This window comes from Hermetia illucens, chromosome 6 (genome assembly GCF_905115235.1).
Source record: "Hermetia illucens chromosome 6, iHerIll2.2.curated.20191125, whole genome shotgun sequence".
NCBI classification, from domain to species: domain Eukaryota; kingdom Metazoa; phylum Arthropoda; class Insecta; order Diptera; family Stratiomyidae; genus Hermetia; species Hermetia illucens.
In genome coordinates, this window is record NC_051854.1 from 70,333,614 (window position 1) to 70,355,500 (window position 21,887).

The following is a 21,887-nucleotide window of genomic DNA, read 5'->3' on the forward strand; positions in this document are numbered from 1 at the left end:
GCCCTGCGCGGCATCACTCTCGATGTCACCGTCGACGGAAAAAACTTTACCTAGATTGGCAAATCGGCCGATACCCTCGATATTCGATATTAACTATGTTTACCTCTCCTTGGAAAAAGAAAAGGACAACGATGTCAAGCTCGATTGAGGTTTTCTACGTCCTCTAGACAAGGCCGCATGGAGAACGTCAACGGTAACAAAAAGCAATGACATTGATTCCAGAATGCAACTTTGCAGGACTCTGCTTTCAAGTCCCAATTCCAAAGAAATTACACCTCTATACAAAACGTGGCAGTTTCCGTCACCATATGTCACTCTGGTAGTAATTATTTGCTTTTCCGGAATAGGATAGATAGATGGAGGATAAGGCGAAGTTGGTTTCGACCTAACTCAATACTTGAGCGGACAAGTAGGCTATCGATCATATATGTATCGATTTGAGCGTGATGATTCGCCATATTGCCCAAAGTGCCCAAATATTGCAAAGGACACAGAACACGTCTTTTTTCATTGCCCCAGATTCGAAGCCCAAAGGGCTACATTGGAAGCTACAACCGGGAAGCACTTTACACCCGGAAATACAATGGAACTTATGGTGAAAGCAAAAGGGATATGGACCGAAGTCGAAAAAGTGATTGCAGCCATCGGAAAGAAGCTTAGGCAGGAAGAAGTCATCCGAAAGAATGAACGCGAGAGAAACAAGAATATTAAAATGAGCGCAGAATAAATTCTGATCCAGCCCCGCGACGTAGTATCAAATGGGAGTCCCACGGGGAGACTGGAAGGAGAAGGAGGTGGTTTTAGTGAGTAAGAGTCCCACATAACCGTGGGGCAGCAGGCTGCGGTAGCTTTTGAAGCTTCCTATCTTGCATCGGAAAAAAAAAAGATAGATGTGGGATAGATACACTCCCTGCTGACGCTGTTGAAAGCCCTTCGCCAGATGTCATACATTTGAGGACGGTTACCTCTGATACCGAAATATTACATCCACTACTTTAGCTAGTCGCGTTCGTGGATGAGTTGCGACCACATGCAAGTTCTTTTATCATGCGTAAAAGATAGCGAATTCATATTTGCGGGAGCTTCTGCATGTCTTACATAATAATAAATTCCTTTTTGTGATGGGGTATGCTACGCTTCATTTCCCTATATTTTCCGCGATACCTGAAGTCATTCCCAGTGTCAATAAGAGCCTCCAGTTACTTATGCTCCACGGTTCTGTTCCGGCAGTCAGTCAGTATGGCTGATGGCGCCCCTTTCAGATGTGGCAGAAAAACTCATTTGTACCGATGAGAAAAACTCTTTTGATGATTACACATCAATATCCCGCGGTGAACTGTTCAAATTGTCCACTTCCCATTCTGTAAGAGATGTGCTGGTATCCTTGGCTGGCTTTTTGAGAAAATGAGGACGCGGCAGGCGACCATCAACTCGAGGCCGATGTTAACGCCTTTCTTGTTTAGCGTTACATAATTGCCATATAGTCGGTTTGATTAGATGCGCGTTGCCGGTACTTTGAAACCAAACTGGTTTTATAGGAGGCGCAATGGCAAAACAGTGTAAGCTACAGAAAGCCGTGAACTTCATATGATTCACTTTATATATTTCCCCGTTACATGACCGAGCATCGTGTTATCAGAGCCCACCTTGGCATTCAGATCTCCTATCATGATTGGGGCTCACCTTCAAGAAATTTCTCCTGGACAGTGTTGGGTTGCTCGTAGATAGCCTTCTACTTTCCCGCATCGGAACTCTCCTTTGGTGCTTAACACTGAACAGGCTCACGTCCACGGGGAGGTTTGATCAAATTGTTCAGACTTCTGACAGGAGGTAAATTAAGTTGCTTTTGGAATTTCGAACCCCATGAAGTAAACAACCGATAAGAACCACGACGGTGAAATCCGCGCAAAGTTGTTTGCTGCCTACAGCGCCCATTTCATGTTCCAAAAATTGATCCGCACGAAATGTGACAAAATGAAGTCAAAGCTCTTACTTTACAAGACAATGATCTCGCCAGTCCTCATGTGGTTCTTGGAGACTCGGGTTCTTAGCGAGCAAAATTACGTGCTCTTGCCTGTTCAAGAGAGGTATCCCCCAAGAAATTTTAGTCCCCTATATGGGGATGGACGATTTCGTAGCCTATATTTGGACGAAATATATGAGCGATATAACGACCCTCTGGTTCTAGATAAAATTCGGGTTGCGTTGCGCTGTTTACTTAATCCGTATGGGTGAGGATGATTCAGTCGGCAAATTCTATAAGGGCAATATCTATAGAAAAAGAAGACGAGGCAGAACCTGTTTCAAATAGACCTAGGCCAGAAGGCCGGACAAATTTTAGAGACATCGAATTCGTGGACTTCGGCTTAAAACCGGGAGTACCGTTCTAAAGCAAGCCTAGAGGGGGATACCGGTTGTTTCGCCATTGATCATAGTCCTTTGGAAAAGAGCTTTTCCTCAATAATTATTCTAATAATAATAATAATCGTTGCCGCAACAATTCTTATTGGATCATGGCCTTGAAGTGTGTTAGAGCACTTCATTCAAGACAATTAAGGTACACTACAGTACACTGTAGGAGGCAATGTGGTCAGCATTGCGCTCGCCCGAGATTATTACCTTGATTTGACTCAGGTACCCATTCACAGCTGAGTCGACTGGTATCGACATACAACCACGGTAAGAAATCTCCCTGCCACCAGTCAGATTTGAACCGCCGCCTTCTGCTACGACAGCCCAGCGCTCTAACCGCTTGCGCCATCCGGACATTAATAATTACTCTAAGGTGTCTGATAAACAGCTTCAAACTGATTGTGTATGCATGAATTCGAATAATCATATTCTTCTTTGTACATTTGATGGTCAAGATGGTCTCCATCTTCTGTCTGGGTGAAACACGTTCATTTCCAAACTTTTATGGCATTAATATGCATTTTGAATCCATAGGTTATTTCAACCAGAGGCACCATCCTCTTCACGTCCACCCAACTACTGACCTACGCTGACGATACTGACATCATGGAGAGCACAACCTGAGATGTACAGTCTACCTTTATCAGATCTAGCAGGCGGCACAAGATCTTGGGCTACAGACTAATTAAGACAAGACGAAGTACATGGTGGTAATGTCAGCGCCAAAGAACAAAGAAGGAACATCATCGAATCGCACTGGTCACATGAAAGTAATGAAGAGAGACTACAACTTTGAGGCCGTTGAAAATTTCTTCTATCTAGGGTCGAAAATCACAAGCGATAACAGCTATGACGCTGAAATCCGCCCACAGTTGTTGACGGCCAACAGAGCCTATTTCAGCTTAGAAAAACTGTTCCGCTCGAAACGCCTCAACGTCTTGCCAGTCCGTTTCTATTGTTTGGAGACCTGGCTTCTTGGCAAAAAAACTGCGAACTCTTAGCCGCGTTCGAGAGAAGAATTCTCCAAAGAATTTTCGGCCCCCTGCATAAGGATGGAAGATTCGGTAGCCTACATAACGACGAAATCTATGAGCGATACCACGACCGCCTGATCGTAGATAAAATCCGGCGCGGGTCACCTAATCCGTATGGATGAGGATGATCCAGCCCGCAAAGTCTATAAGGACAAAATCTATGGTAGAAAAGGAAGACGAAGCAGACCCTGTCCGAGATGGAGCGATGGCGTAATTTAGGACGGCAGACAGATTTTAGGGATATCGAATTGGTGGACCTCTTTGCAAAACCGGGCTGTCTGAAGTTCGTTATTAGGGCAGGCCTAGACCGGATACCGGTTGTTGCGCCGTTGATGATGATGATAGAAATACATGGGTCTGATATTGATATGTAAATGATTAGAAAACTAAAACGAAACCTTTTCCTCACATCCGCCAGTCACATGAGTTCAATTTTTTGTCGCATTAACGAATTAATATGTTATGATGACGTCATACATGCTTTAGAATGCACGAAATTCACACAAAATGTAAAAGTTTCACCTTCTATGCCTTTGCTTATAATATTTGGATTTCCTTCAAACTTTCCAAAGTTATGCCTCCTATACTTTATGCTTGGATGCGATTGGTTAAATATTGAGGTAACCAACTATACCAAAAGGTTCATCAACTGATGCTCAAGGTGTGGGAGAGTGAATTAGTGCCTGGCGACTGGTAACGGGGAATTTTCTATCCATCAATAAGATATTCTCCGCTATCTTGCTAGGCCGGATAGCCCCATAGGACCAGAACATCATTGTTCTCATACCAGAGAGGCTTCACTCCAGGCAAATCAGACTTTCTTTATGCGCCTGCCATGGAAAACTGTTGGAATGTGGACATCAGTTACACCATCTTTTCATCGACTTTAAAGCCGCCTATGATAGCATAGCCAGGGTAAAACTGAACACGGCCATGAGAGAATTCGGTATCCCGACTAAATTCATAAGACTGACTAGGCTGAACCTAGCCAATGGCCGAGGTCAGACAAAGGCAGCAGGATCACTCTCATTTGACATCAACAACGGTCTACGACAAGGGGATGCCCTATCATGCGTCCTCTTTAACCTGGCCCTTGAGAAAGTGATCCGTGATGCTGAGGTAAATGCAAGAGGATGCGATCCTATTTAAGTCCACCCAACTACTGGCCTGTGCTGACGATGTTGACATCATTGGAAGAACAACCCGAGATGTACAGTCGACCTTCATCCATATCGAGCAGACACCGCGAAATCTTGGGCTGCACATTAAGGAAGGCAAGGCAAAATATATGGTGGCAACGTCAGCATCAAAAGCCAACCAACCAACAACATCAAACCACACTGGTCAAACGGGAAGAATAAAGACAGGAGAATACAACTTTGAGACCGTTCATAATTTCTCCTATCTAGGTTCGAAAATCACAACCGATAACAGCTAAGACTATGAAATCCGCGTACGGTTGTTGGCAACCAAACGAGCCTATCTCAGTTTACAAAATCTGCTCCACTCGAAATGTCTCACCATAGGGTCAAAGCTCTTACTGTACAAGACAATGATTTTGCCAGTCCTTATGTATTCCTCGGAGACTTGGGTTCTTGGCAAGAAAAATTGAGAACTCATGGCCACGTTCGGAAGAAGAATCTTCCGAATGGTGATGGTCAGGACGCCAGACAGCTTTTAGGGGCACAGCCGGATGTCTGGAGAGATCGGATGTCACGCTGTTGATGATGACTTCTAGCAAGATCTTAAGGAGAGTTCGTGGGTAAATTTCTAAAATATGCTAATATACATTTAGATACATCTTCTGGAACGAGATCTGGTACACTTTCTGAGGATCATATTTTGACCCTTCAATCCACTACGTTTCAGTTCATATCAAATATGGGGTCAGTTTCGAAAAGTACTAATTTACCCCTTTTTGTATATTCTGTGAAAAGAATTTTGCTCTATATTATAGCTTACATTGCTGCAAAATGGTGGTGCTAACATGAACTTAAGGAGGGTTCTGCAGCCAATTACTGAAGATTATATTAATATACTATTATTAACTTTATTTGAAGGGATATCGGTTCTGAAAATGGCCGCGTTAAATAGATTATCACTTTCAACCAGCCGAACTCCTCGCCTTTTATTTTACACAAAACCTTAAAAAGCTATAAAAAAGTACAATACATCGAAAGCGATGATCTAAATATATGTTTGGAACTTTTTATCTATGACTTATTACCTACTCATTCCAGCTATCAATGGATCATGGTGGATACCAAAATCGTGTGACACAGTGTAATAGTTTAGTTAGGTTCATCATAGTTTCATAACTCTTATGTGATATTAGGTTGCTGCATTTCATGGCCGATTTCGCAATTAAGTGAAGTTAGTTGGAATTTTGCTGTATCAAACCACCACCAGTTGGCGCTGTTGGTGTTGGATAATGAGGTATAAATACTCCTACGATTAAACAAGGAGTCATTTCAGTTTTGACAGTGGTTGTGATAACAATAAATAAAAAGGAACAAGTTGGGAAACCGGAAGCTAGACGCTTCTGGTATGAAAGGTTTTGTGTATTTCTTTTATAAAGAGATTTCAGTGTGCATTTGTTCCATTAGCATGTAGCACGTAAAATATGCATATATTATGTGAAAATAGCCACTTTCAAGTGATGTTGGCATTCATAGCCTCGAATTTGCAGAGGAGCGACAGTTTTGACCTAGTATAACTTTGTTAGTAATAGTGAGATTTTCACCAAATTTGGCAGGATCATGATCTATACTGTAGCCTATATTGCTGCATTGTGATTCTAGGGTGAACTTAAGGGGGGTTTTCCTGTCAATTACTAAAAATTCTAGTAATGTACTATTATTAACTTTATTTGAACAGGTATCGGTATGGAGGGTATTTTGGAGCCTAGGCACCATATAGCGCCAGCCCCCTGATTTTTTTCAGATTTTTCGGTTGAGTAGTTTCTGAGAATGGGTTCGTTAAAAAATGACCACTTTCAACCCCCCGCACTCTCTACCTTTTCAACAAAAGTCAAAACTAAGACTGGCTTCGTAAAATTCCTAACCGAGACCTTTAATTTAATACCCCACATGACTATATTTGATGAAAAAAAAATTTACACCCTCTTTTTTGCATGTATGGGGACCCTCCCTTAAATTCGTCGTAAAAGGATGTAACTCACTATATGCATGAGCGTTCACAGTTCCCACTTTTCTACCAAATTTGGTGTCAATAGCTATAACCGTCTCCGAGAAAAATGCATGTGACGGACAGACAGACAGACAGACGGACAGACAGACAGACAGGATCTCTGGCGAAGATTGGTGTTCCTGCTTATCTTGCAGCTATTATCAACAGCTATTTACAAGAACGGAGGCTTTGGTATGACACCGATGACGGACCCCAAGAGTATGTTGTCTCCGCGGGTGTCCCACAGGGCTCCGTACTGGGCCCACTGCTGTGGAACATCATGTACAACCATGTTCTTAATCTTCCCCTTCGGGAGGAAGCCACGGTGGTGGGCTACGCCGATGATATAGCGCTGGTTGTTGTCGCAAAGTATCTCGAAGATGCTGAGTTATACTCATGCGAAGCGATCAGTGCTGTTAAGGGTTGGCTTGAGAGTTCTGGTCTGACACTTGCGGAGGAAAAAACGGAAGCGGTCCTTATCACCAAGCGCCGTAAAAGAAATTTTGCCCGTATTCAAATAGGGAATCATATCATCACTTCTAAGCCTGCGATCAAATACTTGGGAGTGATGATAGATGGGAAGCTTAGCTATAAAGCACATGTGCAGTATGTCTATGACAAAGCATCCACTGCGAGTGTGGCCCTGGCAAGAATGATGCCGAACGTGGGAGGGCCACGGCATGCTTCCAGGTTGCTTATAGCGAGAGTAGTGAGTTCGATCCTGCTCTATGCAGCTCCAGTTTGGGGAAAGGCATTGCAGGTTACATTTAACGGTAACAAACTGAGTTCAGTCTACAGAAGAACAGCCCTAAGAGTGTGCTCGGCATTCAGGACTGTCTCAGATGATGCAGCATTCGTCGTTTCTGGAATGATGCCCATTGACATCTTGGCAGACGAGATGACGAATATATATAATGCGAAGTCTACCTCTCCTTTATCGCAGACGAAGAACGCCGAAAGGGAGAGATCGTTAAATAGATGGCAAGAGCGCTGGGAACGCTCGGGAAAGGGTCGGTGGACACACAGGCTCATTCCTGCCATCAAGGAGTGGTTGGAGAGACGACACGGTGAGATTAATTATAATCTTACCCAGTTTCTCACGGGGCATGGAGGATATCGCCAGTACCTGTTCAGGTTTAAACTGGATACCTCACCCCATTGTCCAAACTGCGATGGAGTCCCAGAGGACCCAGAGCATGTATTCTTCCACTGTCCAAGGTTTGTGGAGGAAAGGAAGAGCCTAGAGGAGACTCTAGGAGAGGTGCTTGTGCCAGAGAATCTGGTGCGAAGAATGCTAACATGTCAGGAAGACTGGGATGCGATCAACTCCATGGTCGTATCTATCCAGAGCAAACTGCGGAAGGCAGAGGAGATCAGAAAAGCGCGGTTACGTACGCCGCGTAGAGACGAAAGGGGACGAAGCTAAAATGAGCTGACTCCGCCCTGTGATGTAATACCGTACGGTGGTTCCTCGGGGCTTGGAGGGAGTCGGGGGTGGTTTTAGTGGGTAAGAATCCCACACGCTGGCGTGTCCGGGCCAGTGTCTTTTGAAGATTTCCACCTCCTCAAAAAAGACAGACAGACAGTAAACCGATTTTAATAAGGTTTTGAGTTCTGGTCAGGCGACGTAAACCTTCAAGATGAGCTACGTGAACATCCAGGACATCGAGGAATCCGACACACGTCCATCTGTGGGAGACATTGCAGAGAAACTGGGACTACAATATTCGACAGTTTCCAAGAACATGCAACAACTTAGAAAGATGAAAAAAAATTGACAAATGGGTTCCGCATACCCTTACGGAACAAGACATTGGGCTTCGAATGGAAATTTGAAGTTCTTTACTCTCCCGGAACAGAAGCGATCCCTTTTTGCGCTGAATAGTGACATGTGATGAAAAGTGGATATTATACGGCAAATTAGCACACAGACTAGATGCTGATGAGCCACCGAAGCATATGCCGAAACCGAGCCTCCATCCGAAGAAGGTAATTGTGCCTGTTTGGTGGTCTACAGCTGGAATTGTCCATTATTCTTCTCTGGCACCTGGCGAAACGATAAATGCACGGAAATACTGCGCCCAACTCGAGGAAATGCACCAAAAATTGAGTATTCAACGACCAAGATTAGCCAACAAAGATGTTGTGATACTCGTTCACGACATTGCACGACCCCATGTATCCAGAACAACGGTTCAAAAGTCGAACGAATTGCAGTATGAGACTCTGCCTCATCCACCATATTCACCGGACCTTTCGCCAACCGACTACCACTAAGCATTTGAATCATTTTTGGCGGGAAAACAATTTAGGAACGAAGAGGCTGTCAAAATTGCCTTCGACGAGTTTATCAACACCTGAAAATTGGACTTCTACGAAACTGGCATACATGCTCTTGTATCTCACTGGGAGAAGTGTTTTGAATCGACTGGCACTTATTTTGATTAATTAAATAAATTTTTGTAAGCTTTCCAGTCGTTTCAAATTTTAGTACCAAATCGGCCATTTCATGTGCAACAACCTAATAATTTCATCACACTGAAAAGTCTGGTGAAACTGCCGTCTTTATTAACAAAGATACGATTGGGTAAAGGTAAGGCCACCTTTACGTCGTAAGGCCACGCATGAGTTTACAGAACTGTAAGAGATAAAATGTAATTTTTACATTGAATGGAAGGGGTAGACATACATCCCGATATAGTTCAAATGAAACCTAGGTAGATCTAGATATTTTTACACAAAAAATTGACGAAACCGTACCTGAAGCAATTGCCGGTTTCGAATTGTTTCAATTCATTTAGAATGGTAAAGTTGTTTCTACATTTTTATAAAACATATTTTTTCGTGCGCGACAAAAGAATCCTCGTTTAACGTGAATCTACCACGCAATGGCACATTTAAAGGACAAAGATCATTTTTGAATAAATCCAATAAGTTCCCTAGGCAACATCTACCGACATTTCAAATTTCTCCCATTTGAATCGTAACGGCGTACATTTCTCGCCATCAAAACTTTTGCTTTATAAGTGGAAATGCATTATTTGCATTTCACAAAATTCGCTAAAGTTTGAATGCCGACACGCATACTATCTATAAACTTTACTGGAACCATTCATGGTGGCGTAAAGGATGGAAAAACTTCACCTCTCTTTGCGTTTCCATTGGTTTTATTAATCGTCAAACTGTGCGGATAAGTGCCGTCAAGTTTCCAGTTCAAATTGTATCTATAGAAACGCGAGAACTCGAGGATGAAGTTTAATTCTGCCGTCAAGAAAATTATCATTGAAAGTGGCGAAGGCAAAATGTAAAAAATGAAAAAATATTCCGAGTTTGATGGCGGAATAGACGAGTTCTCCGGACAGAGAAAGTATCTTCTCGAATTACCCAAGTCGCGAGGAGTGGTTAGAAATTGCAGAAGTTGCCTTCATTGGCAATTTGCCACTTGAGAAAACAAAAAGTGATAATTTCGAGCTTGATTTGCTAATTATGATATTAATTGGCTTAAGATTTAATGAACGAATTTTCCTCCCATTCCTCCCATTTCTATTCGTCGGTACTGTTCCATGAAGTATCAAGCTTGAGCTACTTTGAGAAATTAGATCCAAAAGATCCCAATACTACACTTGTGTTCTTTATGTTTCAGTTCAAACTAATCCTTTTCGGCCTCGATAACATCTCCTAACCCAAAAAGAAACAGCCAACTCTAGGCACCTTTGTCTACCTAAGATACATTATGTGCTACATATGCGTTCACCTGAAAGCAATTTTCTAGGTGAAGATGACAATGCAGGGTTCATGAGAAAGCAATTAAACCACTGTATTGCAGCACAAAGCACTTTTTCAACGGGCATATCAAGAAAATTGTAGGAAATTGCTTTCAGAAGCAGAGCCAATGGCTTTGACTTGAAAAACGCAACTACATATCTGAGAACAGTATCAAGTGCTTAAATAACGCACTGTTGGCTTCTTTGCCATGGTTGCAATTAAATGCCTTTTGCTATCGTGAATGGAAATCACTGTTCTCAGGTCAGGTTTTTCTGTGTAGTATTGATGGCATTCGTTTAGAGCTTCTAAGTATCGTTTTGACATACACTTCCGAGGAAGATCTAAACGTATATCCTGCTGGTAAATATCATACTCAATCTGTACCGCAATTTCCCGTTTGTAGTCGTAGCTCTTTTAGAACGGCAATGGAGATGTACAAGGACACGAAAAAGGGTTGCTTTACTTTAAACAATATACAGAAATTGAGCATTTGGATATCATTTTTGGTCCAAGGGTTCTTTGGCTGAGTCAATAAAGCACTACCTTCTTGCAGATTTATTGCAGGTAAAAGCGGAATGGACATTAAAAATATTTGGCTATTCCTGAGCACTGCAATTATGCCATGAAAAACTACCTGGATTGGAGGATGATCTACCTCGACGTCTGAAAGATATCCTCCGTGTTTCTAGTATTAAGAGCGTATGTTGTGTCAGAATTGACCGCAACAACTTCCGATGATTCAAGTTCACAAAATAGTCAGATGAAGTAAATACGTACGTTGTGCGGCTGAACCATTTACAATTTCCTTTTCTACAGGATTGATTCAAAAGATCTGCTGGAGTTCATCAGTTATTGGAAGAGTTATATTTGGAATGTTGGACGATATTGAAGCAACATGCTGTTGAAGTTTCGCTATTGGTGTTCGTTGATTTAGCTCATTTTACTTAGCAGAGATTTGATCAAAGAGGATTTGGCAAGCACACGCATAGTCAAGAGTTCTTTAGTTCATCATTTGTTCTTGCTCATTAGCTCTTGTAAATGAGTAACAATGTCTTTCCGTTTATTTATTTGATCGTACTCCATTTTTGGAATACTAAGTGCTAGTACTTCTATCCTCGCTGTTTTCCCTTCAATTCCTCTGCTTCTCTTGTCAGATGATAATCCTTGCAGCCAAGATAGATGACGGCTCCTGTCGTGAAAATTTACTTTATAGATCTCGTCCAAACTAGTTTTCATGCTGTTGAATTCTGTGTAATAACTTTCCACTGTTGGAGGCATTGTTGTCCAATCTTGCTTGCTGCAACAACACCAATAGCTTTACTCATCATCAACGGGGCAACAACCGGTATCCGGTCTAGGCCTGCCTTAATAAGGAACTCCAAACATCCCGGTTTTGCGCCGAGGTCCACCAATTCGATATCCCTAAAAGCTGTCTGGCATCCTGACCTACGCCATCGCTCCATCTTAGGCAGGGTCTGCCTCGTTTTCTCTTTCCACCATAGATATTGCCCTTATAGACTTTCCGGGTGGGATCATCCTCATCCATACGGATTAAGTGACCCGCCCACCGTAACCTATTGAGCCGGATCTTATCCACAACCGGACGGTCATGGTATCGCTCATAGATTTCGTCATTGTGTAGGCTATGGAATCGTCCATCCTCATGTAGGGGGCCAAAAATTCTTTGCAGGATTCTTCTCTCGAGCGCGGCCAAGAGTTCGCAATTTTTCTTGCTAAGAACCCAAGTTTCCGAGGAATACATCAGGACTGGCAAGATCATAGTCTTGTACAGTAAGAGTTTTGACCATATGGTGAGACGTTTCGAGCGGAACAGTCTTTGTAAGCTGAAATAGGCTCTGTTGGCTCACAACAACCGTGCGCGGATTTCATCATCATAGTTGTTATCGGTTGTGATTTTCGACCCTAGATAGGAGAAATTGTCAACGGTCTCAAAGTTGTATTCTCCTATTCTTATTCTTCTTCGTGTTTGACCAGTGCGGTTTGATGTTGTAGGTTGATTCGTCTTCGGTGCTGACGTTGCCACCATATATTTTGTCTTGCCTTCATTGATGTGCAGCCCAAGATCTCGCGCCAATCAACGCCTGCTCGATCTGGATGAAGGCAGTTTGTACGTCGCGGGTGGTTCTTCCCATGATGTCGATATCGTCACCATAGGCCGGTAGTTGGGTGGACTTAAAGAGGATCGTAGCTCTTGCATTTATCTCAGCATCACGCATGATAACGCATCCCCTTGTTGTAGACCGTTGTTGATGTCGAATGGTCTTGAGGGTGATCCTGCTGCTTTTATCTGGCCTCGCACATTGGTCAGGGTCAGCATAGTCAGTCTTATTAATTTCGTCGAAATACCAAATTCTCTCATGACCGTGTACAGTTTTACCCTGGCCATGCTATCATAGGCGGCTTTCAAGTCGATGAACAGATGGTGCAACTGCTGTCCATATTCCAACAGTTTTTCCATCGCTTCCCGCAGAGAGAAAATCTGATTTGTTGCTGATTTGCCTGGAGTGAAGCCTCTTTGGTATGGGCCAATGATGTTCTTGCCGTATGGGGCTATCCGGCCTAGTAAGATACCGTAGAATATCCTATAGATGGTACTCAGCAACGTGATAACTCTATAATTGCTGCACTGTGTGATATCTCCCTGTTTATGTACGAGACGGATAATGCCTCGTTGCCAATCGTCAGGCATTGATACGCTGTCCCATACCTTGAGCACAAGTTGTTGAATCACTTGGTGTAATTGGTCGCCTCCATATTTAATCAATTCGGCTGTAATTCCATCGGCTTCTGGCGACTTACGATTTTTTAGCCGATGAATTGCACGGACTGTTTCTCCTAAACTTGGTGGTGGCAGTATTTGTCCGTCGTCTTCAGTTGGCGGGACCTCCAACTTGCCGATGTTCTGGTTGTTCAGTAGCTCCTCAAAGTACTCAACCCATCGCTCTAATATGCCCATTCTGTCGGAAATCAGATTTCCCTCTTTGTCTCGGCAGAATGAGCATCGAGGTGTATAAGGCTTCATCCTTCTGACTTGTTGGTAAAACTTCCGCGCCTGGTGCAGTTGCTCCTTGTACTTTTCTAGTTCACAGACTTGTTGGTTCTCCCAGGCTTCCTTTTTCCGTCTGTGAAGTCGCTTCTCCGCTCGACGGAGTTCGTGATAAGTCTCTGCGCGTGCCCGCGTTCTTTGAGAATGCAACATTACTCGGTATGCATTCTTCCGTTCCGTTGCTAGCTTACATTCATCGTCAAACCAGCCGTTCCGACTCCTTTTGCGGCTGGGGCCAAGTATGCTTGTGGCCGTATCCATGATAACGTTCTTCAGGTGGTTGTAAAGATCATTCGTTGATGCTTCATCTCCAGGTCCTCTGTTGACTGCGGTTATTGCGGCATCCATTTCCCTCTTATAGGTGTCACGGAGGGTTGTGTTGTGGATGGCTTCAGTGTTCACTCTCACCTGATTGTCAGAGGGGATTCTAGGTGGTATTGTTATTCGAGCACGGAGCACCATGCCAATGAGATAGTGATCCTAGTCTATATTGCCCCCCTTATATGTTCTGACATTCATCGAGGCTGAGAGGTGGCGGCGTTCGATCAACACGTGGCCAATTTGGTTCAAAGTGGTCCCGTCTGGAGAGGCCCACGTATGTTTGTCGACCAAACCAGGTACTTCCAACAACCATTTCGTGTGACCTTGCTAATTGAATAATCCGCAGTCCGTTATCATTTGTTTTTTTCGTGTAAGCTATGGGAGCCAACGTATCGCCTGAATACGGGCTCCTTCCCTACTTGGCTGTTAAAATCCCGAAGTATGATTTTGATATCATATCTGGGACAGGCTTCGGGGGTTCGTTCTACTGCCTCGAAGAAGGTATCCTCCTCTGACTCTGCAGTCTCCTCTGTAGGCGTGTGAACGTTAATGAGGCTTATATTTCTAAATTTGCCTCTGAAGTGCAGAATGCATAGTAAATGTTTTCAAAGCCGATAACAGCAGGTACAAATGATAACGTATTAAATGCATGTTAAAGTACCTTGTTTGCGCGGACACCGGTCCACAAACAAACGTGGGCCCCTCCAGGCAGAACCACTTTCAACCAAATTCTCAGCCTTGATGAATGTCAGAACATATAGGGGGGCCAATATAGACTCGGAACACAGCTTGGCATGCAACTCCGAGCGTTAAAAACAACACCACCCAGAACCCCTATCTGACAATCAGGTCAGAAATAACACTGAAACCATCCTCAACAGAACTCTCCATAACACCTATCTCTCGATGCTCATCCTGCAGTGAAAAAGAGGGAAATTTGACTTCCGACAGAATGGGCATATTGGAACGATTGGTTGAGTATTCTGGTGAACTACTGAACAACCAGAACATCAGTGAATTGGATCCCCAAGTATAGTTTTAATATCATATCTGGAACAGGCTTCGATGGTTCGGTCTACTGTTTCTTATAAGGTATCCTTCGGCTAGCAGCTTGGCTGCTCCATCTATGCCTTTGTCGTTGCCGGGTTCGTCGTTGTGTTATCCATCCAATCCAAGGTTCCTGTTTTGGCTTCGTAACTTCAGTTTTCGGTGTATGGTTGTCATTTCTACTCAACCCCAAACCTGGAGGACCAGTTGGAAAAATTTGCCCCGTTATAAGGCGGAGGAGACTCGCCTTCTTCCTTCCGCGTCTGCAGCTTTTTGTTAAGAAAGAGCTCCCAGCGGTCACCACGTGGAGGTGGAGATAAGGTTTGATAGTTGAGCTGTTGGTGTAGGTTCAGCAGGCCGTTTGCAGGTTTTATGCTCCATCGTGGGTACCAATCCACGTTTCGCCCTGGGACCTATACGACCCCCATGAATAAAGCCGCCTATATGCGCCCCTTCTGACTATTTTTCGGAATACGTTTCAGTTTCCGCAAGACTTTCTAGGAAGCCCACTTTCTGAGGGACCATATTGTAGGGTATGATTTCCAACACATCCGGCGTGGGTTAATGCGAACAGAGTGGAAAGCCTTCAAAATTCTACATTTGACCATAAAAAACTTGAAAGGGCGGTCCTCCCTATGAAAAAACAAATGCGATAAACTGGTTTTCTACCGCCGATGGAACCTACTGTGCGCCATATTTAACGCTGCCGCTAACAACTCTGAATGTTTGAAACGGTCGGGAAAATCCTCGAAAAGTTTATCAGGAATAGACTCGCTGAGACGATATATGCTACTGGGAAATAATGCCCAAGGCAGTTTTGTCTTAGAGTAGAAAGTGTACAGTGGATGCAGTCCATTGAACCGAGGGACACAGTTGCCGATTACTACGATTCATATCAAAAATCTCTTTAATTTCACAAGATAGGCGAATGAGCTAGGCATATTAGAAAATTTAGTCCATATTCCAGGCTATCCCTTGAGAATAATGTAGGATTCTCTTTGAAACCATTCCTTGCTTTTCGAGACTTTGGAGAGTAAGAGGAGGATAGAGATCATGACGAGGGTAGCACGGGGATCCGTTCAAAAGTCAAACTTTTGGAATACGTTCTACATTAGTCTGCGAAAACATGCTAGAAGAGACGCGCTTGGCCGGTTAGGAAGATGATGTTGAGCACCTTGCAACTGTTCATTCTTTCAGCCTTAAGGTAAAAAAATCGGATTAGAGAATCCCGACACTGCCATATTGATCGGAAGTTAATTATAGAACCAAAACCAACAAATTAAAGCGGTAGCGGGCAAGAGTGTTGCTGAATTTTTGGCGTCGAGTCAACTAATGAAACACATCGGGTTTCTTACCTCTACCAAAGGACGTTTTTAAATTCAGTGCAGTCCATTCTGCTCTACGATGAAGACGCATGGACTCATGCTCTTCCCAAGGAGATGTCCGAAAACAGGGAGCTTTGCGGGTGGCGTCTGCCAATTGTACTGTCTCAGAGGCAGTTGTGATCGTGATAAGGTATGTATAATAATTCTCTTTGGCTTCCTCGTTTAAAAGCAATGTCATGTGCAAGCGGAACAGAGAAGGCTCAAAGGATTTTTCAATCTTATAAAAGTGTTATAGGAAATATACTTGGTTCGTTTTGAGCCCTTACCTCACCATGTTTCACGCAATATCAGAAATAAGATCATCTTCGAAAAGTACAAATCCAGCACTTTCATTTGATATCCCACGGAAATGGGATGGGACACATTTTGAGGCCTAGATTTCATATAAACGCGCCACCTTGGTTTTTCTCGGATTTTTAGCTTGGCCAGTTTCCGAAAATGAAATCCTGTCTCACCTTAAATGTGACTCTTTACTCGCGCTTTATAATTCACGGCCGAACTAATATCAACTTTAAAAAGTACAGGGTGCGGCAGCATAACTTCCTTTTTTCAAAACTCAATAAAAACTATTGTATTCATCGGAAAATATTTATTTATTTTTTATAATGTAGGTACATGTCTAAAGTTTTTATTTACATTGTTTTGAAGATCAAATCTGTTAGGTGACGTCCCCCATTCATTGCATACATTGCGTAAACCGATCTCTGGCGTTTGGCATGACTCTTGTTAGCATAGCAGGTGTTATGTTGGCAATTTCTTCTTGGAAGTTGGTCTTCAAATTCTGTAGGCTTCTTGGACGGTTCACATAAATACGGGAAAAAATCACAAAGGGACAGATCGGGAGAGCGTGCCGGCCTCTGGAAAGTGTTCCCTCAAAACAGCCATCGATGCTCTTGAAGTGTGTGCTGTTGCACCGTCTTGTTGGAACCAAGTGTCCCCCAAATCCAAATTTTCTAGCCTTGGGAAAAAAAATTCTGTAGCATGTTTACATATCGGTCCGAATTCACTGTCACTGAAACCCCATTTTCCTCAAAAAACCAAGGACCAATAATTCCAGCTGAGGAAATTGCATACCACACTGTGACTTTGGGTGAATGCAAAGGCTTTTGATGCAATTCTCGATGGTTGGTGTCAGCCCAGTAGCGCATGTTTTGTTGGTTAACCGACCCACACAAATGAAAATGGGCTTCATCGCTAAAAAAAACAATAGCATCCTCGGGAACGACATCAAGAAGAAGCTCACACGCGTTCATCCGAGAATTGAAGTCACGTTCTGAAAGTTCCTGCACTATCGCCATCTTATATGGATGAAAATGAAGGTCATCACGAAAAATTCTTCTCACAGAACGATCGGATACTCCAAGGGCAGATGCGTGTTTGCGCGCAGAACGCCGTGGCAATCGCAACATTGACGCTCTCACTGCTTCAATGTTCTCAGGTGATCTAACGGCCCGAGGGACTCCAGTTCTTCCTTTTGTCGCACTTGCAGTTTGTCTGAATGTAGTGACCCATGTAACAATTGATTTGCGGTCTGGGACGGGAGCCAACGGGGCTAAATTAAAGCGATTCCGAAATGCACGCTGTGTTGCAATAACCGAACATCCGCTTGAAAAGTAAACCTCAACGGCAAAGGCACGCTCCTCACTATTCCAACGCATGATGGCAACTGAACCGTGTCGGGACAAAACTTTACAGTATCCGCTCTTGCAAGAGACCACTAGCGTTCCGCTATGACATCAACTAACTGAGTGGCGCGCATTTTAAAAAAGGAAGTTATGCTGCCGCACCCTGTATATACATATATTACATGTTACGTACTAATGGGACAAATGCACACTAAAATTTCTTTATAAAAGAAATACACAAAACCTTTCATACCTGAAGCATTCAGCTTCCGGTTTCCCGACTTGTTCAATATCATTATTTTTTCACTTTCGGCAAAAGCTCCAGGTCGTGGGGAGACCTGGGTCCGGATTTTCTCTAAGACTCCGAAATAGAGAAACTTTAGCACAATTTCTATCCCGGGCTTGAATTTTCACCCTACGATCGTAAACAGCATAATTGCTATTAAACACTAGCGTGACACTGCATCCCCTCCAAAGAAAAATGGATTGCGTAACTTCTGATAAGTATTCTGTTGACCATAGAAAGACACTTTTGCAATTACAGCGGAGTGCACCAGTCAATATTTGCCACTGAATCATCCAGAATGGAGCCATCCTCTTGGAAACTGGAACATAAATTATAGGTAGTAAAAGTAGGTAAAGTCTACATGGATTCCTCGCCACTAAAAGCCAATGGATTTACCCACCTGACCAGTTCAACATCCCAACCCTAATATAAACAAAATTCCGTAACAAATTGTAAAACTCAGCAGAGTCGATGTAATGATATTACAAGGATACATGTGTATCGTTTCAGCTGCATACCGTCAACAACGATACAATTATAAACTAGGCATGGCAACAGCAAGGACAGCTTGAGAAATTGTAAATGCCAAAGAAATAAATGCAAAAATGTTGGCCATGGCAAAAGTCCAGCAATCTGGCTATATCGGCTGCCATTTTCCCAATTCAGTGTCGATAGCACGAGGGCAATTTGGAATTGGTAATTTTTTCGACCGGATTGTGATCGTCAATAATTGTAATGCAATTAGTAACGTACAGGGCATAGGTTGCATAGAGGGAAAAGGATTTGGAACGTACGTAAATCGGTAGATGGTGGAACTAGGTGGCCGATATCGATTTCAAATGCGCTGAATATATTCAGGGTATAGCAGAGGGAAACTCCTAGTCGGTTTAAGTGTACGTAAATTGCCGCAATGGATACCTCCACTGGTAATCAGTTTAGATAAGGCTTGCTAGCATCCATATAGCTGGTACAGTAGAATATGTAGGGAGATAGACAGTTTCGTATATCAGACACCCACTCTACTTTTAGGCTTGTAATGGAATATAATCAACTCCAGTAATTGGGTCCTGCTTTTATTTACTCCGGTCATCCTGGCGTCTATATTACACTTATTGGTTAGAATTTACCACTGCGAAGCGTCGCTGATTCTTTGTTCTCTAATATGGAACAACGAAGATGAGGATATAATCATGACTTCCGAAATCTAAAATTCCTGAAAGTAGTCATTAAGGTAAGAAGGCCACATTCCAGATGTACCGATTGGATTACAGTTTCTTTTACTGTCTCCGAGTGGGGTGTATAGTCTGTCATATTAGGTTGGAGACCTTTAACTTTGGTTTCTAGTACATTTCACATCAGCGGATATTTGGCTCGATTTTGCGGACACCCATGACTTTGTACTTATGATTATGAAACGATTGTCTCATCTTCCTACATTTTATAGTGGGAACAGTAAAACGCAAATCGACTATATTCTAATAAGACGCCGACATTTTACCACTGTCACTGATTGCAACGTCGTTCCCTATGAGACCATCGCACCTCAACATCGGCCGTTGATTGCTACGAATTAAGCCACCGATAAAACAGCGTGAGGAACGCACTGGCCCGCGGTGCATCAAATGGTGGCGATTTGGTGAAAAAAACGATCTCACTCGTAACATTGCCGAACATTACGAATGTGGAACCAAATGAACGACACGATCCACAAAGTGGCCCCTGCAACCCTCGGGGTCACCGATCCGGGTAAGCGATACATTAATCGAGATACTTGGCTTTGGAATGATGATGTTGAAATGCAGGTCCGTGAAAAGAAACGCCTCTACCACAAATTCCTCGACGATAAAACGCCTTCTAATTGGCGAATTTATAAGAATGCCAACCGTGAAGCAAAGAAAGCGGTCACTGTCACCTGAGCAAATCATTACAAAAATCTTTACGATAAACTGAACACTCGGGATGGCGAGAGAGATCTGTATCGACTTGCTAAAAGCCGTAACGAACGTACACAGGATATTGAACACTTCTTTTGCGTTAATGACAAGAACGGTACTTTGCTTACCAACCGTCGAGCCGCAACGGATAGATGGCGAGAATATTTCGAACAAGAATCCACAATCCATTCGCGAAATCGTTTAAATAACCGTGATTCAAGCCGGATTTGTCAAAAACTGCGGAACTACTGACGCAATACACGATGCGCGGTTACTCATGGAGAAACACCGTGAGAAGCATCGCCCTCTTTACATTGTATCTCTGGATCTGGAAAAAGCGTTTGACCGTGTGTCACAAGAACTCATCTGGTATAATTTACGACAACACTCGAGCTCGTGTGCTTGGTGCAGTTGCTTTACCACGATCCGAAAAGTAAAGTTCTAAGTATGGCGGGTGTATTAAAACCGCTTCGTGTCTCTGTTTGTGTTAATGAAGGAAGCGCCCTCTCACCAATCTTCTTAGTTCTTATTATGGACACCGTCGCACGAGATTTCTAACATCCTGCGCGCCACACACTGCTTTATGCAGATGATGCATTCCTAGCATCTAATAGCAAAGATGATTTCGAGCAACTTGTCCAGAAATGGAATGATCGCCTCATTCAACACGGTTTCAGATTGAATCTAAAGGGGGCTTTACACGCAACGATAACTCGTAACAATTCATTGAACGATTTATCGCTCCAACAAATCGAAAGAGTAGAGCACTGTTTACACGCTACGCTAAATTGTAACGATTTCTTGTCAAATTTCACCCTACATCGACCCCCCAGTCTTTATAAAAGCTTTAACCATGGAGGAAGTAGTGTTGCTGTCGCTGTACATCGGTTGTTTGGTGAGAAAGGTGAAGAATCGTTACGATTCCCAGAAATTGATGCCGGCCGGCATCAACCATCCACTCCAACTCCAATCCCAATAAATCGCTACAATCTCCCGTTTACACATAACGATAAATTGTAACAATCTGATCGTTACGATAAATTGCTACAATGTATCGTTGCGTCTAAAGCCCCCTTAAACAAAACTGAATTTTTGACGACCAATCCCCATGAAACAGGCACAAACACTGTCAGCGGCAGTGATCTGCCCAGAACTGAACAATTTAAATATCGCAGGTCAACGCTACCAGCCAATGGAGAACTGCGTTATGAAATTGCTTTACACATTAACGCAACTTGGACGAAGTGGCGTTCCACAACAGGTGTTCTTTGTGATCGACGTATCAACGAACGTCTCAAATTTAAAATTTACCGCAATGTCGTCCGTCCTGTCGGTCTCTACAGCTCTGAGTGTTGGCCGACTATCAAAGACAATGGACGACGTCTTACGGTAATGGAGACGAAGAAGTTATGTTGGACTAGTGGTGTGACACGTTTTGATCACATCCCAAGTGAGGATATCCGCGATCATTATGGGGTTGCACCGATCGTTGAAAAGTTTCGAGAGGGGCGTCTTCGATGGTATCGTCACACAATTCGTGCTGACTAGAATTCACTTCCCAAGTTTGATCTGAACATCGAAGTCGATGGTAAACGACCAAAAGGCAGGCCGAAACAATGGTGATTTGGTACGCTAAATGGGGATTTAAAAGCCTCGAGATTGCACTCAGATCAGGCATTCGATAGAGCCAAATGGCAAAACCGATCACGACGAGCCGACCCCGCTTGTGAACGGGAAAAAGGCTAAAGAAAAAGAAGAAAAAGAAGAGTTTCCCCTCAACGGGTAACTACCTTACCGTGATGAAGGGAACTTGAGTGAATAA